This window comes from Eschrichtius robustus (genome assembly GCF_028021215.1).
Source record: "Eschrichtius robustus isolate mEscRob2 chromosome Y unlocalized genomic scaffold, mEscRob2.pri SUPER_Y_unloc_1, whole genome shotgun sequence".
NCBI classification, from domain to species: Eukaryota; Metazoa; Chordata; class Mammalia; order Artiodactyla; family Eschrichtiidae; genus Eschrichtius; species Eschrichtius robustus.
Genome location: NW_027175152.1, coordinates 1,435,023 through 1,446,262, shown reverse-complemented (window position 1 = coordinate 1,446,262; position 11,240 = coordinate 1,435,023).

The following is an 11,240-nucleotide window of genomic DNA, read 5'->3' as shown; positions in this document are numbered from 1 at the left end:
TTTTGTTTTTTTATGTCATATTTTATATCTTCATGCTTATCCCTTAACTGTTTATTGTAGTTATACAATTTTTTTGTCTTTTAATCTACACACTGGCTTATTTATGTGATCTTCAATTCTTACTAAATATTTGCCTTTCCTCTTGAGATTTCGCATTTCCAATGGATTCCTATTTCTTTTCCATTTAGAGAAGACCCTTCAGTAATTCTTTGATGAGAGGCTTACTATTGATGAATACTTTTAGTTTTTGCTTTTCTGAGAAGTTCTTTCTCTCCCCTTCTATAATAAATGATAATCTTGCTGGGTACACTACCGTAGGTTGCAGGCTTTTCCCTTTCAGGACCTTAAATGTATCATGGCACTCCCTTCTGGCCTGCAAACTTTCTGCAGAGAAATCAGCTGATAGCCTTATGGGGGTTCTCTTATATGTGACTCTTTGTTTTTCTCTTTCTGCCTTTAAAATTCTCTCTGTAACTTTTGCCTTTTTAATTATGTGTCTTGGTGTGGGTTTGTTTGGGTTCATCTTGTTTGGGACCCTTTGTGCTTCCTATACCTGGGTACCTATTTCCATCATTGGGTTTGGGACGGTTTCAGCCTTAATTTTCTCAAATATAGTTTTGATCCCTTTCTCTTTTCTTTGTCTGGGTCCCCTAAAATGCGAATGTTTGAACATGTAATGTTATCTCAGAAATTTCTTAAACTGTTATCATTTTCAGAATTTGTTTTTCTTTTTGCTGTTCAGATTGGGTGATTTCCACTATTCTATCTTGCAGATTATTTATGCGTTCTTCTGTAACATGTAGTCTTCTCTTTATTCTGTCTAGAGTGTTTTTTTCTAATTTCAGTTATTGATTTCTTCATTTTTGATTGGGTCTTTATTATATTTTCTAGTTCTCTGTTAAAATTTTCCCGTGTACACCTTTTCTTTTCAGTTAACATTTTTATTACCAAAGTTTTGAACTTTTTATCTGCTCAATTGTTTATTTGTTTCATTATTTATTTTTCTAGGGATCTTCCCTTGCTCTTTCAATTTAGAATAGTTCCTCTGCCTTTTCATTTTGCATAACTTTCTCTGCATCTATGAACTTAGTTGAAACAGTTGCCTAATGTGGTCTTTAAAGGTGTGCTCTATATGAAAGCATCCCTTTACAAACAGTTTATACAATGGCTTTTGTTGGAGAGCTAGATCTGATGTGATCACTAGTCATGTCTTTCCTCAGGGTGTGCTGGCAGCTTTCACCTTGGTAGGTGGTGGGGTTGGAGATGGAGAGGCTAAGTCTGGAGTCAGGCCTGAGGCAGGACTTTCCTTCTGTTAAGTGACCATCCCTACCTTATCAGGGTGGGGTCTAATTTCAAGTTGCTGGGGCAGAAGCCCTAAGATTCAGGCTTGAGCTGGCTATGTTACCTTTAACTGTGTGTTTTCCTATCTCACAGCAGTGGACCATTGCCCAAAGTGGGCTGGTGCTGAAGAAACTGGGACCTGTGTGGGCTCTCAGCTCATGTTACCTGAAAGAAGAGGTCTGAGTTGTCTCTGAGATGCTGCCTGTGAAGGCATCTACATTTGTGTCCCTTGCTCTGCTCAGACAGCAGTCTTTGGTGTAAGTCCCCGTGTCCGTCAGATCTGATCACTGCCCCACCCCCAGCCTCTGCTACCCCCACCCGGTTTTTGAACTTCAGGGCAGGACAGGTGGGGCCTGCATGGAGACTCAGGGTGTATTAGGGGATAAGCTGTGGTGAAGTGGCTGCTAACAGATATCTGGGCTGCTTCTGATGCACTGCTTCAGTAAATGCTAACAATGGCCATCTCTGCTCCACCTAGGCTCTGCTCCAGGACTGAGTCACCTTGGTCTGCATCCCAGGTCTTCTAGCCAGTTGTGGCCACCCCATATCTAGTGTTTCATTGTGAAAGGGAGTTGATAGGGCCAGGTGGTTGTAGGAAACTCAGTAGTCACTAGTCTCTCCACCCCACCTGGGGGCCTAGCCAGTGTGTACACCTCATTAGCAGAGTCCAGACTTCTCCCAGCCCTATAGTTAGTTCCAGTGGCTTTCCAACTATCCAAGAAGGCTTGTCATCTCTGTGTCAGACCCAAGTACCAGGATGTCCAATCTGTGGCTCAAACTACTCACTCCCTAGGGTGGGTCTCCATGCATGCAATCTCCATATTTCTCTGAGTCCCTCAAAGGGAGACAGGTCCAGACCTGATCACTTTTCTTCCCTTCCTACCCAATTCCATGTGTATCTTTCTTACTGCCTTGGTTGTACAGGAGTCTTTCTGCCAGTTTCCAGTGAGGATTGTTTCACACATAGATGCATTTTTGATTTGTTTATGGGGGAAGATGAGTTGCATGGCCTAATACTCCTCCATCTTGATCAGTCTCTGATGCTGTAGCTATTATTTTTAATATTCATCTCTTTTAACAAAATTTAAATGTTATCTTAAGAATTGGAGTCTTAATGTACATTTCTACATGACAAAGACCTAGAGGGAAGTTCCTAGGCAGGGATCTAGGGCTAATTTCTAGGTGGGAAAGTCCTAGAATGAACTGTGGAGTGAACTGGGTCGCCTAACCTTTTAAAATGTGACTTAAAATTGGAAAGACTTGTTTATATCGATATATAGTCTGAAGAAACTGACAGTCAAATGAGAGACTGAATCCATTTAGCTCCATAGAGAATGGACAGTAGTTCTTTCCAGCCACAAGTCATTCTCGTGTGAATGAGAACCTAGGGGAAGTGTCTTGACAATAATCCTTATGAGTAGTGGTCCCATAGGGAACCCTATCATGACACTTTAAGTAATTGGTGGCTTGTCTGGGGACACACATACAGGATTGGTGATACATTGCTTCAAGTCCCCACAGTGTTTTTTTTTTTTTTAAACATCTTTATTGGACTAGAATTGCTTAATAATGGTGTGTTAGTTTCTGCTTTATAACAAAGTGAATCAGCTATATATATATATATATATATATATATATATCCCAATATCTCCTCTCTCTTGTGTCTGCCTCCCACCCTCCTTATCCCACCCTTCTAGGTGGTCACAAAGCTCCAAGCTCATCTCCCTGTGCTATGCAGCTGCTTCCCACTAGCTATCTATTTTACATTTGGTAGTGTATATATGTCCATGCCAGTCTCTCACTTTGTCCCAGCTTACCCTTCCCACTTCCTGTGTCCTCAAGTCCATTTTCTATGTCTGCCTCTTCATTCCTGTCCTGCCCCTAGGTTCATCAGTACCTTTTTTTTTTTTTTTTTAGATTCCATATATATGTGTTAGCATATGGTATTTGTTTTTCCCTTTCTGACTTACTTCACTCTGTATAACAGAGTCTATGTCCATCCACCTCTCTACAAATAACTTAATTTCATTCCCTTTTATGGCTGAGTAATATTCCATCATATATATGTACCGCATCTGCTTTATCCATTCATCTGTTGATGGACAATTACGTTGCTTCTATATCCTGATATTGTAAATAGAGCTGCAATGAACATGCGGTACATGACTCTTTTTGAATTATGGTTTCCTCAGGGTATATGCCCAGTAGTGGGATTGCTGGGTTGTGCAGTAGTTCTATTTTTACTTTTTTAAGGAACCTCCATACTGTTCTCCATAGTGGCTGTATCAATGTACATTCCAACAAACAGTGCAAGAGGGTTCCCTTTTCTCCACACCTCTCCAGCATTTATTGTTTGTAGACTTTTTGATGATGGCCATTCTGACATGTGTGAGGTGATACCTCATTGTAGTTTTGATCTGTATTTCTCTAATGATTAGTGATGTTGAGCTTCCTTTCATGTGTTTTTAGGCAGTCTGTACATATTCTTTGGAGAAATGTCTGTTTAGGTCTTCTGCCCATTTTTGGATTCTGTTTCTGTGCCAGTACTATATACTGTCTTGATTACTGTAGCTTTGTAGTATAGTCTGAAATCCAGGAGTCTGATTCCTCGAGCTCCATTTTTCTTTCTCAAGATTGCTTTGGCTATTCGGGGTCTTTTGTGTTTTCATAGAAATAGTGAAATTTTTTGTTCTAATTCTGTGAAAAATACCATTGGTAGTTTGATAGGGATTGCATTGAATCTGTAGATTGCTTTGGGTAGTATAGTCATTTTCACAATGTTGATTCTTCCAATCCAAGAACATGATATATCTCTCCATCTGTTTGTATCATCTTTAATTTATTTCACAGAAATATAGATCTATGGAACAGGATAGAAAGCCCAGAGATAAACCCATGCACATATGATCACCTTATTTTTGATAAAGGAGGCAAGAATATACAATGGAGAAAAGACAACCTCTTCAATAAGTGGTGCTGGGAAAACTGGACAGCTACATGTAAAAGAATGAAATTAGAACACTCCTTAACACCATACACAAAAATAAACTCAAAATGGATTAAATGTAAGGCCAGACACTATAAAACTCTTAGAGGAAAACAGGCAGAACACTCTATGACATAAATCACAACAAGATCCTTTTTAACCCACCTCCTATGGAAATGGAAATAAAAACAAAAATAAATAAATGAGACCTAACGAAACTTAAAAGCTTTTGCACAGCAAAGGAAGCCATAAACAAGATGAAAAGACAGCCCTCAGAATGGGAGAAAATATTTGCCAATGAAGCAACTGACAAAGGATTATCCAAAATTTAAAGCAGTTCATGCAGCTCAATATCAAAAAAATCCAAACAACCCACAATGGTTTTAAATTTCTGGTGAGAGGCATGGAGACACAAATGATCTGAACTGACTCAAGCATAACAACTTCAGGGCAAAGTTCACAAGCCCCACATTCTGACTCAGTACATTGTCTTTAGAAATTGTTCAGACTTTATAGTAGAATGAAACTAAAAGAAAATGAGAAATTATGCTGCTAAAGTTCCTGGACATGCTGCCACCCATTGGAAGTCTGCCTGGCTTCATGTACAATTGGTACAGAGCTAATACTTGTGATTACTTTTCAAAATGGGACGATCTAACAAAAGATAACTCTTTTTTTTTTGGTTGCATTGGGTCTTCATTGCTGCATGTGGGCTTTCTCTAGTTGCGGCAGCGGGAGCTACTCTTCGTTACGTTGTGTGGTTTCTTGTTGCAGTGGCTTCTCTTGTTGCAGAGCAAGGGCTGTCGGTGTGTGGGCTTCAGTAGTTGTGGCCTACAGGCCCTAGAGCATGCAGTTTTCAGCAGTTGCATTGCGTGGGCTCAGTAGTTGTGGCTCGCTGGCTCTAGAGCACAGGCTCAGTAGTTGTGGTGCACGGGCTTATTTGCTCTGTGGCATGTGGGATCTTCCTGGACCAGGGCTTGAACCTGTGCCTCTGTGTTGGCAGGTGATTCTTAACCACTGCACCACCAGAGAAGTCCAAAAGATAACTCTTAAATAACCAAGCCCCAGGGTTCTTTTGATGTTACAAAGGTGTTCTTATGTACACAGGGAAAGCCAGCTTGATAAAATGTATTTTCATAATTTTGATGCTGAAGGAACAAAATTACTAGGAGATAGCTTCAAGTTGTAACTCTTACATGTCCTTGAAATTTAAACACAGCCTACATCTCCTGAGACTACGGCCTTGGCTAAATTATTAGAACCAAAACTGAAAATTAAAAAAGGATAAAGAGAACTATTAAAACTAAAACAAAGACAACTTTTTAAACTCAAACAAACTTAATTTATTACTAGATTACATGATCTAGAGTTAAGCTATAATGAATGAAAACAAGTTTAAATTTTTGATTTCATACAACATGTCTTTAGAGGTGGCAACATTAAGTATAATACTATTTTGTACCTACATTTACTGAAAGTCAATAAGCTCATGTTATCTCTGTTACAAAATTTGTAAACAAGAAAATTAACTTGCTTGATGATATTTTTATAAGTAATGAAATAGAGATAAATGGGATAAGAGTTTTTTAGGTGAACTCTTTATAATTATGGTATGTTTTCTGCAGATTTTTGGTAACTTGAAATTTTAAGAATTTTGCTAAATTAAGTTAAATGATGAAAATTTGTTGAGTGGCTAGATCATTTTTAATTAAGATAAAATATTGAAATCTTAGTTGCTATAAAGTCTGTATACCTACTTTTGACCTCTTCTTACAGAGAGATTAAATATGTTTGAGACTATTAACCAATATTTTGTGGTTTATTGAGATACTGTACTATAACATGGCATATGTTTTTAGAAATTAAGATGAAAGAGATTGTATGTGTAAAGTAGGATATGTATTTCGTAAGAGAAAGTATGAAGAATGCTGATTTGTTGTTGTTGTTAAGGAAAAGGAAAGTGATTTTTTACTAAAGCTGGTTATTTCTAAACAGGAAAGAAATCAAATGAACACAAAGTTGTAAAAAATTTGTGAAAAAGGGAACCTTTAAAGAGGAATTAAAAATAACTGTTAGAAAAATGTGTTTTCCACTTGGAGTATACCTTCCAGAGTCTCCAGTGATCAAGGCACCCACTTCATTGGGCAAATTACAGGATCCTTAGCAGAAACCTTGCAAACTACCTAAAATTATCACTGTCTCTGTTTCCCTCAATCATCAGGCATGGTGGACAGAAGTAATGGAAAAACTGAACTCAAGCAGAACAAGTATTAATTACATGGAATTGAATGAACTTATAACTTTTATGATTTTTTGTCTGAAATACTATTGATTTTTTATCTTTGTTCTCCCAAATATAGGGACACTTTTCCCCTTAGGCTAACTGTGACTTACAGCAGTTTGGCAAATTATACATTTATAAGCAGAATTTAAGCATTTATCTTTTCTCTCTACCTAATCCCTCCAGAATTCAGAAATTCTTAGTGAGTCATTTGCATGAGTTCAATAAGAATCTTTTCTCCTTTTAACAGGATACCATCAGAAATATTGGTTGCATTAGTGTAGTTTTGACTGAAATGTCATATTTGGAAAAATACATAAAATCAAATCTGAACAGATTTAAAGAACTAAGAACTTTAAAGAACTTTAAAGATCTAAGGTAGAATTTATGGAGCCATAAAATGCCTTGGAAAAACAACCTGGTACCTTGCTTATAGAGTTCCCAGCAGCCTTACCAGGAAGGCCATTTGTTGAGAGGTGCAGGAACCTCAAGATATTTTGGACCCTGAGAAGAGAGGAATTCAGTCAAATCTATAAGTATTGGAGGTGAAATTTGATGGCAAGTCATTACTTTGCTGGCCTTGAAAGTCCTTTTAAAAGTTTGATATGAGATTCCTTATGAAAAGTTCCAGGAGATCCTCAAGATGGCAAAGGAGTAGGAGGATGTGGAGTTCATCTCTCCCACAGACGCATCAAGAATATATCTAGAGGGTATGGGGAGGGGGAGGGGTGAGATGTGACAGGGTGAGAGAGTGTCATGGACATATATACACTACCAAATGTAAAATAGATAGCTAGTGGGAAGCAGCCGCATAGCACAGGGAGATCAGCTCGTTGCTTTGTGACCACCTAGAGGGGTGGGATGGGGGGGTGGGAGGGAGGGAGATGCAAGAGGGAAGAGATATGGGAACATATGTATATGTATAACTGATTCACTTTGTTTTAAAGCAGAAACGAACACACCATTTTAAAGCAATTATACTTCAATAAAGATGTTAAAAACAAAAGAATATATCTATAAATGGAACAATTCTCACAGATCACCAGCTGGACACTAACAGAGGACCTCAGACACCTAAAAGGACAAGGAAGATCCACATGTAACTGGCTAGGATGAAAGAAATAAGAAGGGAAAAGGAAGAGGAGAGGAATGGGACAGGACCTGTGCCCCTGGACAGGGAGCTAAAGGAGAGGAAAGATTCCCGTACCTGGGGAAGTCCCCTCACCAGCAGTGAGATCAGGTGGGACAGAAGGGGAGTTTCGGGGGCTCAGAGGAAGCACAGCAACTGGTCTGTGGCAGGCAGGACAGAGTGTGACCTACACAGATGGTCTGGGCCACAGCCCTGCATGCCCCAGCCTGAGACATGTGTCCACCAGTACAGACATGGGCTGGATGCTGAAGCATGGGGTTTGGAGAGCAGACCTGGGTAGGTGACTGCTGTTGTCTGTGAGGAGACAGGCTGAGGGGACAGCAGTGAGGAGTTCTGCAAGCAGGAATGCTCATGGAGGAAGCCCTGACCACCACAGAAGTAAAGTACCATTGTTGAGTGATGAGCAAAGGATGGGGCCGCCATTGCAGTCTCTCTCCCCACACGCCAGTCGTTGCCTCCAGAGGCACTGGGAGGGGTCCCACCAGAGTGAGCTCATATGCCCACAGCCATCTCCTTCTCTGCTCCCTCCCGCCTGGGTGGCCCGTTCACCCCATCGCCACCTTGGCTCCCTCCCACCTGAAGGGATCCTGTGCTCCAGCAGCCTCAGGAGCAGACACTTGAGGGTGGCCCATATACATAGGTGGGACTGAAACCACAACTGAGCCCCAGGGACCATGTGACTAAAGAAGAAGACCTAAAACTCTCCTCCCACCTGCGGATATTGAATTTTGTCAGAAGACTTTTCTGCATCCATTGAGATGACCATATGGTTTTCATTCTTCAGTTTGTTAATATGGTGTATTACATTGACTGATTTGTGGGTATTGAGCCATACCTACATTTCAGGGATAAATCCCCCTTGATCATGGTCTAGCATCCTTTTAATGTGTTATTAGATTCTGTATGCTAATATAATGTTGAGAATTTTTGTATCTATGTTCATCAGTGATATTGGCCTATAATTTTCTTTTTTTGTGATATCTTTGTTTGGTTTCAGTATCAGGGTGATGCTGGCCTCATAGGATGAGTTCAGAAACTTTCCTTTCTCTGCAAACTTTCCTTTCTCTGCAATATTGGAATAGTTTGAGATGAATAGGTGTTAACTCCTCTTAAATATTTGGTAGATTTTACCTGTGAAATTATCTGGTCCTGGACTTTTGTTTGTTGGAAATTTTTAAAATTATCAATTCAATTTTATTACTGGTTGTTGTTCTATTCATATTTTCTATTTCTTCCTGGTTCAATCTTAGGAGATTGTAAATTTCTGGGGATTTATCCATTTCTTCTAGGTTGTCCACTTTATTGGCATATAGTTGTTTACAGTAGTCTCTTATGATCATTTGTATTTCTGCAGTGTTGTTTGTAGCTTCTCCTTTTTCATTTCTGATTTTATTGACATGGGCCCTTCTTTTTTTTCTTGATGAGTCTGCTGAAGTTTTATCAATTTTATTTTTCTTTTCAGAGAATGAACTCAATTTCATTTGTCTTTTCTATTTTTTTTAACCTCTCTTTTATTTCTTCTCTGGTCTTTATAACTTCTTTCTTCCACTAACTTTAGGTCTTGTTTGCTTTTCTTTTTCTAGTTCCTTTAAGTGTAAGTTTGGGTTGTTTATTTTATATTTTTCTTATTTTCTGAGGTAAGTTTGTATCACTATAAACATACTTCTTAGAATTGCATTTAGGTCTTTGTGCTTTTGTTTTCATTTGTCTCTAGTGTTTTTTAAAATTTTTTTCTTTGATTTCTTCAGTGATCCATTTATTGTTTAGTAGTGTTTGTGTTTTTTTGCAATTTTTTTCTTGTAGTTGATTTTCCATCTCATAGTGTTGTGATTGATATAATTTCAATCTTCTGAAATTTACTGAGACTTGTTTTGTGGCTTAGCATGTAATCTATCCCGGAGAATGTCCCGTGTGCACGTGAAAAGAATGAGTGTTCTTCTGCTTTTGTATGGCATGTTCTATGTGTGTCTGTTGAGTCCATCTGGTTTAATGTGTCATTTAAGGCCAGTGTTTTCTTATTGATTTTCTGTCTGGAATATCTCTCCATTGATGTAAGTGGGGTATTAAAGTCCTATTATTACTGTGTTACTGTCAATTTCTCTCTTTATGTCTGTTTATTTGCTTTATGTACTTAGGTGCTCCTATGTTGAGGGCATATGTATTCACAATTGTTATATTGTCTTCTTGGATTGATCCTTTGATCATTACACAATGTTCTTCTTTGTCTCTTGTTTTAAAGTCTATTTTGTCTGATGTAAGTATTGCTACACTTGGAGTTCTTTTTATTTGCATTCACATGAAATACATTTTCCTATACTCTCATTTTCAGTCTGTTTGTGTCTTTCTTTTTGAAATGAGTCTCTCAGAGGGAACCTATATTTGTGTCTTGCTTTTGTAGCTGGTCAGCCATTCTACATCTTTTGATTGGAGCATTTAACCCATTTACATTTAAAGTAATTATTGATAGATATGTATTTATTGCCATTTTTTGGTAGTTCTTTTTGTTTCTTTCTTCTTTTGCTGTTTGTGATTTGATAACGATATTAGTGTTATGTTTTGATTCCCTTCTCTTTATTGTTGTGTATCTATTGTTGTGTACCCATGTATCTAGTTTTTTTTTTTTTTGGTTTGTGGTTACCATGGTATTTATATATACCAATCTCACTTTTTGTATATACATGATTATTTTCAGTTACTGATCTCTTAAGTTCTAACACAGTTCACAGCCCTGAATTTTTACTCCACCATCTCCCTCCCATGTTTACTGTTTTGACATCATATTTTACATCTTTTTGTTTTCTGTATCACTTAAGTACTTTTTGTGGATACATATAATTTTAGTACTTTTATCTTTAACCTTCTTACTAGCTTTATACATGGTTTATTTACTACCTTTAGTTTGTATTTGCCTTTACCAATGAGTTTTTTTTTTTTCTTGTAATGTTAATATTTCTAGTTGTGGCCATCATTTTCAGCTAGAGAAATCCCTTTAACATTTCTTGTAAAGCTTGTTTGGCATTGCTGAACTCTTTTACTTTCTGCTTGTTTGTAAAGCTTCGTTTGTGTGTGGTAGGATGAATTCCTAAAAAGACTACTGCCAGCATCTCTATTCCCAGGTTGAACTCCTGTTGCCTCCTATCTCTCTGGGAGGTTATCCAAGATCAGCAAGTGGGACTGACCCCAGGGCCTTCTAATTGCTGCTTCTGCCTTGGGTCCTGTAGTGTGTGAGATTTTGTGTGCACCCTTTAAGGCTGGAGTCTATTTCACACAGCTTTTGGTCTCTTTAAAGAATTGCTCACTAGTTCTCAAAGCCAAACATTCTCAGGGCTCATCTTGTTTAGGCAGGACCTCCTGGCTGGGGAGACTGAAGTAGGACTTGGACCCCTTGTTCCTTGGGGAGAACTTTGCAATTGTGATTACCCTCCCATTTGTGTGTCACTCATCAGGAGTATGGTTTCTTCACTGTACTGCACCTCTGCCCA